This window comes from Nelumbo nucifera, chromosome 6 (genome assembly GCF_055504915.1).
Source record: "Nelumbo nucifera cultivar China Antique chromosome 6, China Antique-T2T, whole genome shotgun sequence".
Taxonomy (NCBI): domain Eukaryota; kingdom Viridiplantae; phylum Streptophyta; class Magnoliopsida; order Proteales; family Nelumbonaceae; genus Nelumbo; species Nelumbo nucifera.
In genome coordinates, this window is record NC_142654.1 from 32758586 (window position 1) to 32781197 (window position 22612).

General features: G+C 42.4%; 1 pseudogene across 1 annotated transcript in view; it reads left to right on the plus strand.

The window, feature by feature from the left end:
• The first annotated feature begins 332 nt into the window (after nucleotides 1–332).
• Nucleotides 333–22612, plus strand: part of LOC104606399 (putative pterin-4-alpha-carbinolamine dehydratase, chloroplastic pseudogene) — a 33083-nt pseudogene continuing 10803 nt past the window's right edge. Inside the window, exons 1-3 of the transcript XR_016077677.1 lie at nucleotides 333–563; nucleotides 1347–1538; nucleotides 17291–17475. The product of XR_016077677.1 is annotated as a putative pterin-4-alpha-carbinolamine dehydratase, chloroplastic pseudogene (transcript). The remainder of the gene's footprint in view (nucleotides 564–1346; nucleotides 1539–17290; nucleotides 17476–22612) is intronic.

A 22612-nucleotide genomic window follows, 5' to 3' on the forward strand; every position in this document is an offset into this window, starting at 1 on the left:
TTTGGGCGACCTTTGGCTATTTACAAATTGGATAGACCGATTTTTAGTCTATTCCCATTTGATTTATAGAAGATCTAGTCATCAAAAGTCGGAACTAAAATCCATTTTAGACTGATTTGAAAAAGCTCCAAATGAAAATTTTTACATTTTATCCTCACGTAAAAAAAGACGGAAAGACATTATATGCCAAAATAGCTTCGGCCTGCTCAGATCTTCGTACAAAAGTTCAATGCCTAACATCAGAGCTACCATAAGATATTCCTAAAAAGACTTGGCAAACGGGCTAAATTAACGTTCTGAGCTCGAATACGCCTCTACGAGGCAAAAGGTGAAGCTGTCACGCTTTGTGTGGCGATCTTTTGGGTGATTTTGGCGCGAGAGAGCCGTTCGCGGCAGAAATAGGGAGTAATTTTGCAGAGAGGGTGCTGGGCAACGTCGATACCGAGCATAAAATCCTTATTCTTAATGCCTTTGTTCTCTCTCTGTTTCAACAAGAGTGCACCCCAGTTTCTTCTTATCAGCCTCCGATGTCGGAAGAGGACGTTCAGAAGCTAATAAGAAAGGTGATTATTGAACGTCCAGTGTTTTTTTATGCTAAAATTTACTGAAAAGAGTGAAAGTCTTGATAAAAATTTTGTCTTCTCAGCTAATTAGGTGTCAGAGGAGGCAAATATTTACTACCCATTTTCAATTTTTGTCCTTGGAGCTTTATAACTTTGATGCCCACTCCCGAAATGTTTACAATTCAAGCTGTTTACATTTATTTCTTTTTATTTATTTATTTATAGGGGGTGGGCGTGTGGGTTTTTTGCTTGGTTAAAGCCCACAAAAACTTTTTTTTTTTTTTTTGTTTTGTTTTTTGAGTTTTAACTCCATCAGAGATTCAACTAAGAACGATCAGGACTTGCCTATGCTGCGCCTGAACCATATTATGTAGAGCTATTTTAATTGGCACCACATTGATACTGATTTTAATTTTCATCTCAGAAGCTACTAAGGGATCGAAACTACTGTACACATTATTCTAATCACAAAACTTGCTATCCATAGTATATTACTGGGACATCCCATTTCATTTCTTCAAGGATATATTAGAAGAAAACCTCATATTTGAATTTCTGATATTAATCTATGGATTCCAAATTCAATCGTTTTATTTTATACTTAAAATCTCTCAACAGAAGCAACTTTCGCATAGCTAAATTCTAACTGTTCTTCTCAAACTATGTCAAGTGCAGATTTCCAGTAGTTTTTCTTCCTCCTCCGTCCAATAGTTTAAGAGGATGAGACACCTGCATTGGTTTCTTGATGTCGCCATCTTATTTGTTATTTCCTCTTGTTTTTAGGTAGTTGGTTGGAAACTGATGGATGATGGACCCTTAAGCTTGAGTGCCTATGGACGTTGAGAGATTTCAAATGTGAAGTGGATCTCATCAATAGGATTTATGGGGTTGTGAAGGCATCATCTGGTCATTACCCAAATCTTCACTTGGAACAGCCCAATCAAGTTAGGGCTGAGCTATGGACCCTATCCATTGGTAAGGAAGCTATTAGAAGCACCTACGTTTCAGTTTTCTATTTTATTTCTGTTGGAAATGAGATTTCCATGTGTTCCATTCAAAGGCAGATGTGCTCATTTTCACGTTCTCTTTGCTAATAAAAGTTATACTTTCTCATGAGGCATGCTCTTTATAGTTAACTTTTCTGTATGATTGTTATGTCCATAGTCAATATTGTAGGGCATCCAAATGATAGATGAGCTCTATCATGGGAGATCCGGATAACCCAATTCCTTATAGACCTAAAACATCCTAATTATGGGTGAACATGAACCATTCACTTTGGAGGTTAGCACATAGATAGTTTCCACTAGGTGGAGTGGTGGGATCTTCTCCATTGAGGTGATTCTTCAGACTACCATCTGAATGTGATTTGTGATACACATTAATATGATCCGATTTAGAGATTGATTCATGAAAAGATTTATCTGTCACTGTTAGTTGCATGAATCTCTCTTATACAAAGTCTCTTTAGTTCTTAAACCTAAGGAGTTCTAGGATTGTAGGATTGTGATCAGCCATTTTGATATAGGACAATTATTGATGACCTCCAGCTATGGTACTCCGTATGTTGGGTGTTTGTGAATGATTCTATGGTTGTGTGAATGTCCAACAAGGATTTTGCACCCTTAGACAAGAGGAGAATGTCACTACCAAGTAGTTGATTCAAATTTAGACTCTATCTAGGAGTCCTAATCAAACTAGGACTGTAGCAAAGGAATCCCAATGAAACTTGGACTCCTATATGAGTACTTGGGTGGCATCGAGTTGAGTGTAGGGGAATCTTAGTTGAACTAGGACTCTTGGAGAGGAATCCTAGTTGCATTAGGACTTCGTCTTTTGAAGGCTTCTAGGGACTAGGATGAATATGGGAAGAGTCCTTGTGGCATTAAAACATTTTTAGATAGGATGAATATGAGAGTAGATAGGATGGACATTTTTAGAGGGTGGAGGATTGGAAGGAATGGTACAATAGGTGGAGAATGTCACATTTGTAGTTTGCGGATGATACAATTATTTTTTGTGAGGGTGGAGATCTCCAAGGCAAGGAATTTGAAATAGGTGGTGAAGTTGTTTGAACTTTTTTCAAAGTTGAAAAATAATTTTTAGAGGAGTTGTGTGGTTGGGGTAAACTTAAATGAGGAGGTTAAGGAAGTAGTTTTTTCTATGAATAGATCAAAAGCTCCGGGGCCTGATGGTCTTATAATGGCATTTTACCAATATTGCTAGGACATAATCAAAGATGATATTCTCAGAGTATTTAATGAATTTTATAGAAGAGGAGTTATTAGTCTGGGTATGAACTCTATGTTCATAGCATTGGCCCCAAAGAAGAGTAATGCTAACTAGCTAGTTCTTAGACTTATTAGCCTAGTCACCAGTATCTACAAGGTAATACCAAAGTTGTTGCCTTTGAGGAATAAGAAGGTGATTCCCCCACTTATTTCACAATCTCAAGGAGCTTTTGTACAAGACAGGCAGATAGTTGATCAAATTCTAATTGCGAATGAATGTGTGGAGGCCCAAAAGAGGTTAAAAAAGGAAGGGAGTGGCGATCAAGTTGGACTTGGAGAAACCCTATGACCTGGTGGATTGGAATTTCTTAATTAATATCATGAGAAGGTGTGGTCTTGGGGACTTGTGGTGTAAATGGATTAGAGGTTGCTTACAATCTAGTCATTACTCAGTTATTGTTAATGGAAAGGTGTTAGCTGAAGGGTTGGTTGAGTACGTTGATTTCAAGAGCAAACTACTTGTAGTTATCTAGAGGTTGGTCAATTAGGAGAGACAATATTTTGATTACTCATTTGTAGTTTGTAGATGATATCTTGATTTTTTGTGAGGGGGTGGAAAATTTGAAATTGGTGGTGAAATTCTTTGGGAGGTTGTCTAACTTGATGATTAATTGGTCGAAGAGTTGTTTGTTTGGAATGGTCGGTAGACCCACCTGATTGTTTATCTTCTTTATTCAATTAATAAAATATCTATTATTTGGAGCAAAAAAAATGTCGAAGAGTTTAATTGTTGGAATCAACGTAGAAGAAGATGAATTGAAGGCTGTGGTAGGTTCTTTAGGTTGTGAGAGGGGGAGAGTGGCCTATGAGATACTAAGGTTTACCCCTAGGCAACAACCCTAGATTGGCTAGTTTTTGGACCCTTGTAGTGGAGAGGGTTGAGAAGTATTTAGCTGGGTGGAAAAGGAACCATATTTCGATGGGAGGGGGGAGATTAACTCTTATTAAGTCCACCCTTGCAAACCTTCCAGTGTATTGGTGAAATTAAAGGCATAAGGGGTGTTGGAAATTGATAATATCAAGTTGAAGAATATGGCTTTGCTTAGAAAATGAGTATGGAGATTCCCTAGTGAGAATGAGAAATTATGGCACAAAATTGTTGCAAGCATTCACGACATATCAAACAATGGATGGGATGCTGGTTATATTCGTAGAGCTACCTTCGTTGCTCCTTGGAAGGCCATCCATGAGATTCTTCCTACCTTTCTAAATCATGTCAGGTATGACTTGGCTTTAGGTCAGAAAATTAGGTTTTGGGAGGATTGGGGATTGGGGATGTCTCATTGGGTGAGAGATTCCTTGCTCTTTTTGATCTTTCTACTTTTAAGGGTAGACCTATATCTGACTTCTTGGGCCAGCAACCTCATCCTTCAGGGTTGAATTGGAACTTTGAATTTAACAGGAACCTTAGAGAAGCTGAAATTCCTACTATGTTAGAGTTGTTAGGCTTGCTGAATTTAGTGTGTTTGGGAGAAGGGGGCTTGGATTCTAGGGTTTGGGGCCTTAATCTTGATGGATTGTTTTCTTGTAAATCTTTCTTTAATTCTTTGGTAGCCACCTCCCCCTCTCCTTTCCCAATAAAGGAAGTTTGGTGCTTTCCCATTCCCCCAAAAATAGTGCTTTCTGTTGGGAAGTGTTTCATGGTTGTATTAATACCTTTGACTTGCTTCAAAGAAAAAGACCAACTTGGTGTTTGTTGACAGGTGTATTATATGTACTGTACACAGGTTTAGTACCTGCAGGGGCATTTTTGTAATTTTGTATGTATGGCTAGTATAGTATAAATACAATGCTTCACTCGACTGAAGCTGAGCTTTTGAGGCCTTAACTCAGTTGCCTCTTCTTCTTCTTCTTCTTCTCCTGCTCAACATGGTATCAGAGCAGGACTGTCCAGGCCTGGAAAACAACCAGCTGAGGTCTCTCTCCACTGCTGTGTAGAAGCTATAGTCCTGATGCTCGAAGACAAGGAAGAGGAAGCATTCTCTAGTGCTGCTGCTAGTCTCCACTGCCGAGTAGGGTTCTGCTACAAGAAGGCCGACTGTTCAACTTCCTAGTGCAGAAAAGGGTTCTGCTACAAGTTTTTTTTTTTCTTCTTCAGCCTTAGGTGCTGGTAACTGGAGTTGCTCGGCTAAGAAGACTGTAGAAAACCATCCTAGATGTACGAAGGAAGGTTCTGATCTGAAGAGAAGTTTGAGTCCATGACTGTACTGCCTATTCACAGTTCGGGTGACCTAGGTACTGAACTGATTTTTTTTTTTTTTTTCTGTTTATGGTTCTCTTCTTGTATGACTGTTGATGTCCCAAAATATGAGTAGGGACTGTCCCCCTTCCTCCGATTGTGTGTTGCTCTATTCAGCTCTCTAAGGGACTGTTGATGAACCCTAGACCCTAAGTGACTGTTCGGCTGCCCTGGAAAGTGGATATCAGCCGATTAGGTGTGGTGAACCACCACTCGTATTGCTGTTCCTACTGAGTTTTTTTTTTTTTTTTTTTTTTTCAGTTGAGAAGTTGTAAAACTGTAGGTCATTCAGAAGTGCAGTTCGTATATTGTTCTGTGGACTCCTACACAGTGTAGGTCATACAACCTTGTACTACAGCTGCAGTGTTTGTGCTTGGTTCTCTGTGAAACTGAAAATCTGCAAGTGCCTAGTTGTGGACTGTAGCAGCTCTGTAAGGCAGTGTGCTTTTAGTTTTGTGTACTTCTAAACCTAGAACCATGAATAGTGAAGATTCAGCTACATTCGGAATCTCCACAATGCTAAATGGAATGAGTGGGAACAGTGACCTATCCTTCCCTATGGCTGTTGTTCCTCTTGATGGGTTAAACTACCTAGAGTGGTCAAGGGGGATCAAGCTATACATAACTGCAAGGGGAAAGATAGGCTACATAAATGGAAGAATCAAAGAACCACCTTCTGGAAATGCAGAACATGATAGATGGGATCAGGAGAACAATATGGTTATATCTTGGCTTTTGATCCCCATGCAACCGCAAATAAGGAAGGACTTCATGTGGGCTGAAACTGCAAATGAGATCTGGGAATAGGCAAAATCCACATATTCTGAACTTCGACACTATGCCAAGATTTATCAACTGCAAGCAGTTTCATCTACTTGTAAACAGGGGGAGAGGAGTTTATCAGTTTATTACTCTGACTTGACAACTGTTTGGAAGGAGTTGAACCATTACCAGAATATTGATTGGAAGTGTGATGAAGATGCAAAATTGTACAAGAAACTTGTCTCACGGCAAAGGGTGTTTGCCTTTTTACATGGTCTCAATCCTATCTATGAATCCATCAGAGTACAAATTCTAGGTTCTAAGGATCTTCCTTCAATTCAGGAGGTCTATGCTCTTGTCCAGTTTGAAGAGAGCAGAAGAAACTTGATGAACAACACCGGAGGGGATGCAATTGTGTTAGCGGCAAAGGGGGGTTCCTCTACTAGTGGTTGACCTTCCAAGAGAGGGGATAACCAGAAGAAAGCAGAAGATAAGGAAAAATTGTGGTGCACTAATTGTCAAAAGCCCCGACACACCAAAGATACTTGTTGGGATCTCCATGGGAAACCAAAGTGGGCTCAGGATTTACCTAAGAAGCAAGGCTCAGATGTAATTAGAAGACCCGGACAACAAGGTACCAAGAAACACCACATGGTCAATATGGTTACTTGGGAGAATCAGCCCTCCACTTCTACTGTGACTCAAACACCACATGGCCAACATAGCTACTCTGGATCTGACCTAAGGGAGGATATTGTAAACTCCTTCCGTGACCATTTGTAACTTTATGGTAGAGCAATTCACCAGATGGATGCTCCTCCCACCACCTCTTTTGCATCCACATCAGGTAATTCTGCCACAACTTTCCATGTTGCTTCTCACGACCTTGACTCTCCATGGATCATTGATTCTGGAGCGTCAAAACACATGACTGGTATGTCCTCTTACTTTCAAACTTATCACCCTCTTTCCGGAAGAGATAAAGTGAGACTAGCTGATGGATCATACACTTCCATAGCTGGTCAAGGAACTCTCTCTCTTCCCCTCGGCCTTACTCTTTCTAACGTTCTTCATGTTCCAAAATTCCCTATGAATTTGTTTTCAGTCAGTAGTGTTACAAATTCTTTAAACTGTTCGGTGACATTTTTCCCTTCCTATCGTGTGATTCAGGATCTGGCTCGGGGAGGACGATTGGTAGGGGACGTATGGTTGATGGACTCTATATGCTGAAGAATACGACTAGTCTTCATGTTACAGAGTCCATGAGTCAGTTCAGAAAGAGTAAAATGTATTTGTGGCATTGTCGTCTGGGTCATTTGTTTTTTGAGTCCTTGAAAGTTGTTTTCCCAGAACTGTGTAAGTCTGTGTCTGTTTCTAATTTTTCTTGTCAAACATGTCAGTTGAGCAAGCATTGTAGAACTCAATTTCCTCAAAGAAATAGTAAAGCTGAGTTTCCTTTTCACATTGTGCATTCTGATGTGTGGGACCCTGTTACTTTACCCTCTGAGAGTGGCTACAAGTACTTCATTACCTTCATTGACGATTATTCCAGATACACTTGGGTATATCCAATGCGAACCCGTGAGGAAGTACCAAAAATTATCCAAGATTTTCAGCGGATGGTCTTCACCCAATTTTAGACTGAAATCCAAATATTTCAATCAGACAATGCAAAATAATTTTTTCATATGACCTCACGGAGTTCTTTGCTTCACATGGCTCACTTCACCGGAGCTCTTGTGCCCGCACGCCACAACAAAATGGTGTGGCTGAACAGAAGAACCGACACCTTCTTGAAGTGGCACGGGGTTTACTACTCCACATGAATGTTCCCAAATGATTTTGGCTTGAGGCCGTCCTTTGTTCTACATACCTCATTAACCGAATGCCCTCTCGTTGGTTAGAGTACAAAGCCCCACATCAGCTTCTCTTTCCTAAGGCCCTTATTCTTTCTATTCCTCCTCGTGTTTTTGGTTGTCGGTGCTTTGTCCAAAACCTATCTCCCACCCGGGGGAAATTGGACTCTCGTGCTATCCCGTGCATATTTCTTGGCTACTCATTCTCTCAGAAAGGGTATCGTTGCTTTGATCCTGTTTCTCGGAAATTCTATGTCTCCATGGATGTTACCTTCTTTGAGGATGAGCCCTTCTTTCCTGTTTCTCCTCAGGGGGAGTGTAGGCATAAGGAGAAACTGGTTCAACTTCCTCCTTTTCCTACTCCTTCTCCTTCTCCCCCTTCTCCTTCTGATCCTCCACCTTTCCGTGTTTTTTCTCGTCGTCGTAAAGGCCAACCAGGTTCAAGAGCTGTGGAGAATCCAGAAGCCGTACCTCAAATGCCATCAAATTCTTTGGGGGAAGATAATACTCACTCAGGTAACTGGACTCCCAACCTCCCTGTTGCTAATGATCTTGACCTTTCCATTGCCCATAGGAAAGGTGTTAGGTCGTGCACCACTAAACACCCCTTTTCCAACTTTGTTTCCTATGAGAACATCTCACCTTCATTTCGTGCTTTTCTTACCTCCATTGACAGTATCCCTATTCCCAAGAATGTGGCAGAAGCTCTCTCAGTACCAGAATGGACGAAGGCCATGAAGGAAGAAATTGATGCTCTTCATAAGAATGGCACGTGGGAACTTGTTGATCTCCCTAAGGGAAAGGATCCAGTTGGATGTAAATGGGTGTTCACTGTTAAGCATGGGGCTGATGGAACCGTGGAGAGGTATAAAGCTCGTTTAGTGGCAAAGGGTTTTACTCAAGTATATGGGGTTGATTATGCAGAAACCTTTGTCCCTGTTGCCAAAATGAACTCTATTAGAGTCCTTTTTTCTCTTGCTGCCAATCTGAATTGGGATCTACATCAGCTTGACATCAAGAATGCCTTCTTGAATGGTGACCTTGAAGAGGAAGTTTATATGGTTCAACCCTTCGGTTTTTTGGCTCAAGGAAGTGAACAAAAGGTGTGCAAGTTGAAGAAGTCTTTATATGGGCTGAAGCAATCACCAAGAGCTTGGTTCAGCAGATCTCATACTACAGTTTAGCAAAGGGGATACAAGCAATGTCAGTCAGATCACACACTGTTTGTAAAAAGAGTAGAAGGTAAAATGGCTGCCCTAATAGTATATGTGGATGACATAATTGTTATTGGTGACTGGAAGGATGAAATTCAAAGTTTGAAGGACTTCCTTGCCACTCAGTTCGAAGTGAAAGATCTAGGACCCGCCAAATACTTCCTTGGAATTGAGGTTGCCCGATCAAGAAAGGGTATCTTCATCTCCCAAAGGAAATATGTCCTAGATTTGCTTAAGGACATTGGAAAGATTGGGGCTAAACCAGCTGACTCTCCCATTGACCCCAACCATAAGTTAAGTGACAACCAAGGTGAACCTCTTAAGGATGTGAAGCAATTTCAGAAGCTTGTAAGGAAATTGTTGTACCTCTCTATGACTCGTCCAGACATAGCATATGCTGTTGGTGTCCTCAGCCAGTTCATGCATGCACCTAGGTCCACTCATCTTGAAGCAGCAGAGAGAATACTGCGGTATCTTAAGAAGTTCTTGGGTGCTAGCTTATTATTCCAGAAACATGGACATTTGAGAGTTGAAATTTACACAGATGCGGATTGGGCTGGACCTCAAAGTGACAGAAGGTCTACTAGTGGTTACTGCACCTTTGTAGGAGGGAACCTTGTTACTTGGAGGAGTAAGAAGCAAACCGTGGTAGCTAGATCCAGTGCTGAAGCTGAGTACCGTGCAATGGCACACGGAGTAGCTGAAGGTATGTGGATAAAGAATTTATTGGGAGAGTTGGGTTTTCCAGTTGATAAACCCATGACTCTACTCTGTGACAGCAAGGCAGCTATAAGTATCGCTGCCAACCCGGTACTATATGATAGAACAAAGCACATTGAAGTTGACAAGCACTTTATTAGAGAGAAAATTATACAGGCGAAGTATGCACTCCATACATCAGCTCTGAAGACCAACTAACAGACATCTTTACAAAAGGGCTAAACCATTCCAAATACCAAGGTCTCTGTGACAAGTTGGCATGATTGATATCTATGCCCCAACTTGAGGGGGAGTGTTGACAGGTGTATTATATGTACTGTACATAGGTTTAGTACCCACAGGGATATTTTTGTAATTTTGTAGACCTATTGTGTTGTATGGCCAGTATAGTATAAATACAATGCTTCACTCGACTGAAGCTGAGCTTTTGAGGCCTTAACTCAGTTGCCTCTTCTTCTTCTTCTTCTTCTTCTTCTTCTTCTTCCTTCCTCCTTTCTTCTTCTCCTGCTCAACAGTGTTTGTCCCCTAGCTGGTGCGTTCTATGGAAGTTAGGTGGTGAGACTGCCTTTCTTCTCTTAATCTCTTGCCCTATTGTTAACTTTATTTGGAATTGGTTTTCTTCCCTTTTTGGATGCAGATGGTCTTCTCCTGACAGGTTGGAAGGATTATTTAGCCCCTCTATTTTTAGCTGCACTAAAAAGGAGGGGCATGGTCTTGGGGAGATTAGGAGAGCAGCGGTGTTATGGACAGTTTGGGAGGAAAGAAATTCAATAATATTTGAAGAAAGAGAAAGAAGCAAGGAAGCCTTGGTAGAAATCATAACTCTAAGAGTGGCACATTGGGCAAAAAGTCTGAAACTTTTTTCAGATTTTAAGGTTGAAGATTTCTTTAGGGCTTGGGCTGCTATTGCTGCCTCATCATCTAGAAGACAGAAACCTGTTGACAAAGTGGGCACCCCCAATATGTGGCTGGAAGAAACTGAATTTTGATGGGAATTGTCTGGGTAATCCGGGCCCCTTGAACATGGGAGGGGGGGGTCATTAGGGATGAGGAAGGAAACATCATAGCCTTATACTCTGGACCTGCTGAACAAGGTGATGTGGCAAGTGCAGAACTATTGTCTACAGTATATGGGGTCGAGAAGGTAAAAGAGCTGGGCATTGATAGACTAATCATTGAGGGTGACTTGAGAACTCTTGTGAAATGGATGAGAGAGGGGGAGGGGGTGACATGGCACTTGAGGAATGAATTCAGGTGATTTAAATGGCTATCAAAGGACATGACAATCAGAGTTTAGTGGGTGAGAAGAACTGCTAACAGCTTGGCAGATGGTCTAGCTAAGCAAGGGGTACAAAGAACTCAATTGTATTGGGCTCAATTGTAATATTGGGTTGGGTCAGCTTTTCTGTAGCTGTGTTTTTTCCTTTTTGTTGTATTCATGCTTTGTTTTTATTAATGAAATCAATTCTGTGTTGCTGATAAAAAAAAAAAAAACTTAAATGAGGAGCTGAATGCATTAGCTGAATCTTTAGGTTGCCTTACTACTTTGTGGCCAATGAAATACCTAGACTTGCCTTTAGGAGACAACCCAAGAGAAATCAGGTTTTGGGGCCCAACTGTAGAAAGATGTGCTAAGAGATTGGCAGTGCGGAAGAAAAACATCTCTTTAGGGGAAGAATAACATTTGATAAAACCCGCCTTAGCTAACCTGCCAATTTACTACCTTTCAATCTTTAAGATGTCACCGAGGGAGGTGTTGAAATTAGAGAGGATTATGAGAGTTTTTGTTAAGACCCTGCTCTTTTTGGGTTGCCGATGAGCTGGTTCGAAGGAGCTCGCCCTCCTGAAACAGATGACGGTGGGAGACGAGACGGAAGAGAAAAGAGAGAGAGAGAGAGAGGGATAATTTGCAAAATGATTCACTACTCATTCACGCAATACATTTTGGCCTTTATAGTGCATGGCCGTACAACCCATAACAACCTCTGAGCACACATGCCTCTACTCAGTACGTGGGCGACGTGTGTACACAAATGTAATTGGTGGAGTAACCCGCATGAAGCTCTGGACCTTCGAATGGGCCTATGGGCCTGAAGTGTTTCGTCTGAGATATTCTTCTTACGGGGCTTATCAATTCCGCCTTCTTCAAGAACAACCTTGTCCTCAAGGTCAAGTGTAGAGAACTGCTTCTGAAGCTGAATGTAGTCTTCCCACGTGGCATCCTCATGAGGCAAGCCATGCCATACTACCAAGGCCTGTTTGACCACCTTCCTTCCCCTACGAACCCAGCGTAAGTCCTTAACCATCATGGGCTCAAATAGTACCTCCCCTGACTCGGTGAATGGTGGGAGAGTAGGATTGATAGTATTGGTAGGAGACACACAGGGCTTAAGGAGGCTGACATGGAATATTGGATGCAGTTGGCATTCAGCTGGTAGGCAGAGACGGTATGCTACTGGCCCGACTCGCTTTGTCACTTGAAATGGGCCAAAGAATCGAGGGGATAGCTTCTGAGACACCCTCCTCGCCACTGAGGTCTGCCGATACGGCTGGAGCTGAAGATAGACCCAATCCCCCATGGAGAACTCCAGTTCTCGGTGCTTCTTGTCATAGGCCAACTTCATTCGCTGTTGGGCTTGCTGTAGATGGAATTTGAGGAGTTTCAGTGTAGTGTCTCTTGCCTGCAGCTGTGTGTCCACCTCAGCTACCGGTGACGTGCCCTATTCATAAGGCAGTATGGAGGGAGGTTTGTAACTGTATAGCACCTTAAAGGGGGTGGTCCCGGCAGACACCTGAAAGGTGGTGTTATACCAGTATTCTGCCCAGGGTAGCCATTGGGCCCACTGCTTGGGCCTATCGCCCACAAAACATCTCAGATAAGTCTCCAAACATCGGTTGACGACCTTCGATTGCCCGTCCATCTGAAGGTGGTAGCTAGTGGAGTGCAACATCTGAATCCCTTGAGCTGTTAAGTATGCCTTCTAGAAGGCACTCATGAAAAGTGGATCCCGGTCCGTCAAGATGGATTGAGATGTCCCATGGAGCTTGGCCACCTCCTGGATAATCCTGGGCCACCGTGGCTACTGTATAGGGTCATGAGAGGCTTATAAAGTGTGCATATTTGCTCAGCCGATCTACCACCACCAGCACTACGGATTTCCCTCGGGATGTGGGCAACCCTGTTATGAAGTCCATGGTTACTTCTTCCCATACCTTCTCAGGTATTGGCAGTGGTTGCAGCGGCCTGGTTGGGTTCTGGGTGCTGTATTTCTGCTGTTGACACACGGTGCATCAGGTCACAAACTCCTGAACCATCCGCTTCATTCCTTTCCAGTAATAATGGGCTGCTAAACGTTTATAGGTCCGCAGAACTCCCAAGTGTCCTCCTTGGGCTGAGTTATGGAAGAGCCGAAGTAGCTCCTGATGGTATCTGGAGAGGGTGTCTGCTACTGCATTAGAGGGTCCCGGCTTGTATTCAATAGAAAAATCATACCCCATCAGCTTGTAGGCCCATTTGTGCTGGTCAGGGCCCAAAACTCGCTGCTCCAACAAGTGCTTGATATTGCGGTGGTCAATCCTGACAATGAACCACCGGCCCAGCAGGTAAGCTCTCCACTTTTGGACTGCTAGGGCGATGGCCATGCGCTCCTTCTTGTAGGTGGACTTGGCTTGGGCCTATGGAGAGAGGGCCTTGTTGAAGTAGGCCAAGGGCTGGCCCTGCTGCATCAGGACTGCACCATTTCCGGTACCCGAAGCGTTAGCCTCTACTATGAACTCCAGCTCAAAGTTAAGAAGAGCCTGTGTAGGAGGTGAGGTGACGGCTTCCTTAAGTGCTTGAAAGGCTTCTTCTGCCTTCTGATCCCATTCGAATGAATGTTTCTTAAGCAGTCGGGTGAGAGGTGCTGCAAGTATTCCATACCCCTTAATAAACCTCCAGTAGTAACCGGTTAACCCCAGGAACCCCCTAAGAGCTTTTGGGGAGTTAGGCCGGGCCCAGGAGATCATGCATTTGGTCTTCTCAGGGTCTGTGCGTACCTGCCCTCCAGAAATGATGTAGCCCAAGTAACTAATTTAGGTATGTCCAAACGAACATTTTGAGGGCTTAGCAAATAGTTGGTGCTGCCGTAGTAAGTTTAACACACATTGCAAGTGTTCCAAGTGAGAAGCCCAACTGGAACTATAAACTAGTATGTCATCAAAGAACACCAGAACAAAGAGACGCAGGTAAGGTTTAAAAATTCCGTTCATAATCCTCTGGAATGAAGAAGGGGCATTGGTCAGCCCAAATGGCATCACAAGGAACTCAAAGTGTCCATCTGAGGTTCTGAAGGCAGTTTTGTGGATGTCATCTGGATGGACCCGAATCTGATGGTAGCCTGACCGTAGGTCCATCTTGGAAAAATACTTAGCTTGGCCCAATTCATCAAACAATTCTTCAATCAGCGGTATGGGGTACCTATCCTTGACCGTGATGCGGTTCAGGGCTCTGTAATCCACGCAAAACCTCCAACTCCCGTCTTTCTTTCTCACCAAAATCACTGGTGATGAGTATGGACTGCTGCTGGGCCGAATTAGGCCTTTGCCTAACAGCTCTGTCACCATTCGCTCTACTTCCTCTCTTTGGTAATGGGGGTAGTGCTGGGCCTGACATTGGTGGGTGGGGCTCCGGGTTGGATGGGGATCCGATGATCATGGGCTTGAGGGGGTGGTAATGTAGTGGGTTCCTGGAAAACATCCGAATAGGCTCGAAGCAGTAACTGGAGTTGCTGGGTTTGGCCCTGGGGTTGGGTCATTACCTCCTGTGAGTGGAGTGGGCCCAGTATGCATTGAGCCCATGCTCATCAGCAAGGGTGTTGAGTCATGTTGGCAGGCCTTGAGGACGACTTCCAAACTTCCTGCAGCTATGGACTGGGCCTTAACCCCCTTCAGTGTACAAGGTTTACCATCATGGGTGAACTGCATGGTCAATTCGGTCCAGTCACACACCACTGGACCCAACAATTGTAGCCATTGTATGCCCAGGACATTATCAGCTCCTGTGAACTCTAATGGATGTAGGTCCACTTTGAATTGGTACCCCTGAATCCACAACTCTACAGCTTTGTACCTCCCATCACATGTGATTTGGTGGCCATTTGCCACATTTACAGCAAATTGGGAAACCGGTTCCACTGCTAACCCCAGTCGATCAGCCAACTGAGGAGTAATAAAGTTCAAAGAGCTCCCACTGTTAATCAGGACAGCAACGCTCTTCCCTGCTATCAGCCCCTTCACTCGCATGGTCCTGGGGGCCCGATAACCCACCAAAGCCTGTAGGGATATGACGTAGTATTCCTCCTCCGGTACCACCTCCATCTGCTGTATACCCAGGTCTCCCATTTGGGTATCCGTGTCCTCTTCCCCTTCTACTTGTAGTAGGAACACTTGTTGGGTCTTGCATTTGTGGCCAGGAACGAACTTTTCATCGCAATTGTAGCAGAGATCTTTCTCTCTACGGGCCTGCATCTCTGTCCATGATAGTTTCCGGTATGGGAGGGTCATAGCTCCCGGCTTCCTATTCGGTGGGACTGGTAAGGGAACGGGCTTAGGGGTGGTGGTGGGTGTTGGTAGTAGAGGTCCCGGTTTTGGGTCAATCTTGGGGTAAGATCCTTTCTGATCCAGGCCTGCCTGAGGCCCATTTGGCCTCCCCAACTTCTGTAATTGGTCCAACCTTTCTTCCTGGAGCTTGGCCAGGCCCACTGCTGCCATCAAGGTGATTGGCTGCATGGTGTTCACTTCTATTTTTATCTCATCCCTTAAGTCGTCTATAAAGCAACCCACCAAGGCTGTCTCCGGCCAGTCATGAACCCGGGTGGCTAACCTTTCAAAGTCTTTTTGATATTCTCTTACTGTACCAGTCTGCTTCACTCGGGAGAGTGATTCATTAAAGTTCTCATACTCAGAAGGCCCGAACCTCACACGTAGTGCTTCGGTAAGGTCTAGCCAGGTGGTCCGAGGGTGGGTTTTCCGGTACCATTGGTACCACATAATGGCTTCGCCATCCATATGTATTGTGGCAATGGAGACCCTCTAATTTTCTGGGGTCTCATGGAAGTCAAAATAACGTTCAACCCGGTAAATCCAGGGGATGGGATCATCACCTGAGTACAGAGGAAAGTCGATTTTAGCAGCCTTGATTGGGTACGCTCCTCCTTGTCGTGTGTTGCTACTGCTCAATCCTTCTGCCTCTGAGGTTTTGGGTCTTGTCGAGATTCGCTCGAACTGGCCTACCAGAGCTGAGAGAGTCTCCTTGATTTCCCTCAACTCACTGGTGGTCTGGCGGACTTCACCTTCTATGTGGTCAATACGTTCCTCTGCAAACGAGGATCTGGTGGTTGGCATCGTAGCTAGGCTCTGATACCAACTGTTAAGACCCTACTCTTTCTGGGTTGCCGATGAGCTGGTTCGAGGGAGCTCGCCCTCCTGAAACAGATGACGGTGGGAGACGAGAGAGAGAGAGAGAGAGAAGGATAATTTGCAAAATGATTCACTACTCATTCACGCAATACGTTTTGGCCTTTATAGTGCATGTCCGTACAACCCATAACAATCTCTGAGCACACATGCCTCTACTTAGTACGTGGGCGACGTGTGTACACCAATGTAATTGGTGGAGTAACCCGTGTGAAGCTCTGGACCTTCGAAGGGGTCTGATGGGTCTGAAGTGTTTCGTCTGGGATATTCTTCTTATGGAGCTTATCAGTTTTCTTGTAGGAGACTAGTGAAGGAAGGAGGATCATTTGGTTAAATGGGAAATTGTGTGCAAGAGTAAGGAGCAGGGAGGATTGGGCATGGATAATAGAGGGAAGAAGAATATAGCTTTGCTGGATATGTGGTTGTGGAGATGGCCTTTGGAGAGGACATCAATTTTTTTAGTCATGAACTGGGCTTTATCTCATAAATGCTTCAAGCATTGAAGTGGGACAAATTTTGAAACCAAGTTGGAAAAGATGGTGAGGAGTGTTTTGTGTTTGTTTGTGTTTTGTATTCTTCCTTTTTCTTATAATATGTGTAAAATGCTTCCCTTGTAAAGGAGAAATATTCACCATCCTTTTACATCTTACATGCCACCATAATCATCATCCAATCCTTATCCCAACTATATGGGGTCAGCTACATGAATCCTGTTTTGCTGGTCTGTTCTGTTTAATGCCATATCCATTGTTAAATTATTGGCGCTTAAATCATTTCTTGCTACTTAAGTGCCAAATCGCCAATATTACATGTCTTATTACTAAAACTGTTTTAACCAATCCCAGAGAAAGGAAAATGATCTGGGCTAAAAATTGTTTGGGTATTAAGACCTCAAATTCCTGTCTGAGATACGGATCTTTTGTTGATGGTTTTCCAGATTTTTTTTTTCTGTTTTTCTAATTATCTTGGCAGATCAATAATCATGATCCTCTGATTGCATGTCTGCATGACTAGAAATTGCTTAAGTGGGGTACACCTAATTGGGGGCCTTGGTTACTCGTATGTGAATGTAGCATTGTATAGGCATGAGATTGACCACTTTACATTCTGACCTAGGTTGCATTAGACAATGTTATGTTCATGTTTTCTTAGATAGCTTTTATAACATTGTTTCTTTATCTCCAAATTGCAGGTGGTCTGAGCATGAATGACTTCATTGTAGCTGCCAACATAGATGAGAATAAAATATTGGACCTTTTCCCTAAGAAAAAGAAATTGGGCATAGTTGCTTGTGCTCTTGTGAAAAGGCCCAAAGATTTTGCCACCTATTTCTTTCTTCAGAAACCCATGGATGAAGAGTCTCTTCAACTGTTATAAGTAATATTTTTGGTTTCATGAATATGAAGGTCTCTTTATTGAAGTAGTAATGAGACATCATCATTCATATGATGATTTATTATCACCTCACTAATCTGTATAAATTCCCTAGTTAGATTTTGAGAGATCATCATAAAAATGACTTTCAACTTATGTAGGAGACATTGAGAGAGCTTAATTTGTAACTTCTAAATTATTTCATACGAGTTTAACCTAGCTAGATTTGATTTTATACATCATTGACATATGATATAGTCTGATTTTTTATTCCAAAATTCACAGTTCCAGTTCCCGTAAAATTTAGATCCTCTGGAGATGGAAAATTCTGATAGAAATTTTCGGTTGGTGTAAGATGTTCAATTTAAGATGTGTTCTGGTTGCATGTAAAACAAATGAAAATGAATGATATCCTCAAAAAAATGATATTTCAATAGGAAACCTTTTTCTTTCTGATGTTTGGCTTAACCTGTAAAATAATCTGAATAGTTGAGACGTGAATGGGTGACTCAAGATTCAAGAGGACCTACCTTTTCAGAGGATGACCTATCAAAGATTAGAAGGAATTTCCTTTTCCTAAATCTACTACTCATCTTTCAGAAAATGTTGCTGTTTCATGGCTCTTATCTGCAACCAAATACCATAAAATAGAGTGTCATGTGGAAGTCACTCGTTTTCCTTCATTTAAATTAAAGCAACTAGAGCCTAAAAGAGAATGGAGTTGTCCCATATAAGTTTAAGAAAAATGCTAAAATAAGGGTTCTTGTTTAGTTAGCATCTTGTTTTCTTGTATTACAGGATGTAGGCACATTGATATCAGAAGAAAAACAGCCTTTGGAGAGGAAATGACTGTTTAAAAAGATGCAAAAAGTCAAAAGAAAATAGCAGAAATCAGAATTCGAGAGGGGAGAAGATGAAGAAGAAGGTGGCGGCAACTAGGGTTCAAAGAGGGAGATTTTCTAACATAATCTCTTCTCTTACACCCTTAATTCTATTTTATTAAGTTAAACTTTGGTAATTTATAGAGAAGCCCTTAGTTGGGCAAAAAATTAAAAGAACATAACATAAGAAAGGATAGGCCCAGATTAAGGCCCATTACAACAAAGAACATAAAAGATAAACAGCCTATGGGTCATTCGGCCCATCTTCTCTACACTGCCCCTCAAGCTGAGCATAGATGTCAATCATGCCAAGCTTGCCAGTATCATGCTGAAGTTTAGCCTTGGGAATGCCCTTGATGAGGAAATCTACTAACTATCCTTCAGAGGTGATGAAAGTTAGACACACTTCACCAGAAGCCACTATTTCTCGAATGAAGTGTCAAGTTCAATATGCTTAGTTCTGTCATGTTGCACTGGGTTGTGAGCAATGTTGATGGCTACTTGATTATCACAGTATAACATCATTGGCTTATCATGCTCAATACCTAGTTCCTCCATCAATGATTTAAGCCACAATAGTTCAGAAACTCCATGTGTCATGGCTCGGTATTCAACTTCGGTTGAAGATCTAGCAACAACAGATTGTTTCTTGCTTCTCCAAGAGACAATGTTACCAGCCACCAAGCTACAATACCCAAAGGTAGATCTTCTGTCATCAATGTTTCCAGCCCATTCAGCATCTGTGTAGGCTTCAAGTTTCATATGGCCATGCTTGGCAAATAGAACTCGCTTTCCAAGGGAGCCCTTCAAATAACACAAAATCGGCTCAACTGCTGCCATGAGTATCCCTGGGGGCATGCATGAACTGACTGATGCAGCTAACAGCATATGCAATGTCTGGCCGAGTCATACATAGATAAAGAAGTTTTCCAAATAGTCTCTGGAAGACTCCCTTGTCCTCTAACAATATTCCATCTGAAGCAGAGAGTTTATGGCTCATATCAATAGGAGTAGCAACTGGTCTAGCACCCATCTTCCCTGTTTCAGTGAGCAAATCAAGAACATACTTCCTCTAAGTGATAAGAATCCCATCCTTGGATCTAGCAACTTCTATGCCAAGAAAGTATCTCAATTCCCCTAGATCTTTGATCCCAAACTCTGTATGAAGGAAAGATTTGAGATCATTAATTCCAGAGACATCACTACCAGTCACAACAATATCATCAACATACACAATCAGGTAAACAACCAAGAATCCTCTCCTCTTCACAAAGAGTGTATGATCAGATTGTGTCTATACATAGCCAAAGATAACAAGGGCAGCCCTAAACCTTTCAAACCATGCTCTAGGGGACTGTTTGAGTCCATAAAGAGATCTTTGTAGCCTGCAAACCTTTCATTTCATATCTGTTTCATACATCTCTGGAGGAAGAGACATATAAACCTCCTCATGTAATTCTCCATTCAGAAAAGCATTCTTTACATCCAATTGATAAAGTGGCCAGCCTGAGTGTGCAACCAAAGATAGAACTCTCACAAAAGTCATATTGGTAACAGGGGCAAAGGTCTCCAAATAATCAATCCCATATGTCTGTGTATAGCCTTTTGCAACCAGTTTAGCCTTGTACCTTTCAATGGTGCCATCAACATGATATTTTATAGTAAAGACCCACTTGCATCCTACTGGATCCTTCCCTTTATGCAAATCAACCACTTCCCAAGTGTCATTTTTGTGCAGGGCATCAATTTCTGTTCTCATAGCATCCCTCCATTCTAGAATATTAAGAGCTTCTGACACAGACCTGGGAATTGGGTTTGATGCAACAGAAGAAAGGTAGGCAAAATATGAAGGAGAGAGCAAATTATAAGAAAGGTGTTTGGAAATGCAATGTGCAATACACTTCCTTTTTCCTTTCCTAATAGCAATGGGAATATCAAGGTTTGGGAAGGATGACACCAAAGGGGCTGTAATAGTACCTGTTGTCTCATCTGTGACTGGAAGTGCATGAGGCTCATGTGTTGTAGGGGAAACAACCTGCTCATTTCTGATTCTTTGCCTTTGATGCATGCTGGGATTAAAAAGAGGGCGAGGAGGTAAAGGGGGAGGAATAGGAACACTGGAATGAGAGTGAAGTGACCGATCCTCCCTTGATTCATTTGAAGGAGGAATAGACTCATCAAAAGACTCAACTAGGACAGGAAGAGGAAGAGCAAACACCTGTGACAAATCCTCTTCCATTGAGACATACCGAGTGCTAGTTTTCGGATCAAAACAACAGTAACCCTTCTGTATGGGGGTATAACCAAGGAAGATACACTTGTGGGCTTTTGGTTCAAATTTATGTCTTTGGACACTTGTAATATGTACATAACAGGTGCAGCCAAAGACACGAAGAAGAATAGGAAAAAGGTCATTGTCCAGATGAAGGAGACTGAAGGGAGACTTAAACCCCAAAACCCTGGATGGCATACGGTTTATAAGGTAGGTAGCAGTGAGAACAGCATCACCCCAAAACTTTGTAGGGACATGTGAGGCAAATAGGATACTTCTTGCAAGTTCAACAATGTCTATTTTTCCTTTCAGCAACTCCATTATGTTCTGGGGTCCTAACACAGGAGCTTTGATGGATAACCCCTAAATCAGTGAGATAACATGACAAGTTTTTCTCAAAATATTCTTTTGCATTGTCGGATCTGAAAATTTTAATCCTGGTATCAAACTGGGTTAGGACAGATTCATGGAATTGTCTCACAAGTCTGGGTACTTCATCACGGGACTTCATAAAAAATATCCAAGTGAACCGGGAAAAATCATCAATGAACAAGATAAAGTATTTGTATCCACCCATAGAGGGTAAATGGTAAGGCCCCCACACATCAGAGTGCACAATATTAAAAGGAAAAGAAGATATTTTATTACTCAAAGGATAACTGCTTTTACAATGTTTTGACAATTCACAAGACTCACAATGAAGACTGGACAAACTAATTCCCTTAAACAACTCTGGGAATAAATGACTCAATGCAGAAAAAGAAAGATGACCCAAACGAAAATGACATAACATGACTCGACTGATAGACTTTATAGATGTAGACCAAAAAGCAGCTTTTCCAAATTGTTCATGGCACTGTTCAGGAGTATCAAGCAGGTATATTCCATTCGCCTCACGGCCACTCCCAATCACCTTCTGAGACTCTAGATCCTGAAAAACACAGTAGGAAGGGAAGAAGGTTACACAACAGTTCAATGACTTAGTTATGCTACTTACAAATAACAGGTTTGTATTTAGTCTAGGTACATGAAGAGCAGAAGGAAGAACCAAGGAGTCTGTAGCCTTGATGGTTCCCTTGCCGGAGATAGGGGCAAGAGAGCCATCGGCTAGGGTGATTTTGTCACGTCCAAGAAGTAAATCATATGAAACAAACAAAGTAGAAAGGCTGGTCATATGATCAGAAACACCATAATCAATAATCCAAGGGATCCTACGATTACCTGAAATGGTTGCATGATTGGCAGAAGCCCGTATACCTGAATGAGCAAATGCAGAAGAGGTTGAGTTCTCTGAAGGGTTGGAAGAAGAGGTCACATCCTCTAGGTGACTAATCATCCTCCCAAACTTCTCATATTCAGCCTTCATAGCAGCTAACTGCACACTAGCCGACATCTCTTCAGTTTGGTACTTGTCACTATCTGAACCAGCAGCAACATTAGCACTCCCTGCCCTTTTATTATCAGGCTTCTTCTGGAACCGAAGTGGTAGTAGCTCAGGATGCAATTTCCAACACTTGTCTTTAGTGTGTTTTGGCTTTTTACAGTATTCACAGACAATCTCTTTCTTCCCTGAGCTACTTGGAGTTCTTGCAACCCCCTTTGGTTTCACTCCCATATTAGCAAAGTGATCATTAAGACCAACCCCTTGGACCTGGACAAGTCTCTTGCTTTCTTCACTACTTACCAAGGCATATGCCTGAAACAGTGAGCCACTATCCTTGGATAAAATGTTTTGTTTTGTAATATCATACTCTAGATTTAGTCCTGTCAAGAACTCAAACACCCTGTTTCTCTCAACCAGTTTTCTGTAGGTCTCAACATCATTAGTGGTGTCCCAAGTTACATCTTCTATCAAATCTATTTCTTGCCATAAAGACTTTAGTGTTGAGAAGTATACAACTAATGGTTTCTCCCCCTGTTTTATATTCTTCACATCACTTCTCAACTTGTAAGCTCTGGCCACATTTAATTTTTGGGAATAGGTTTC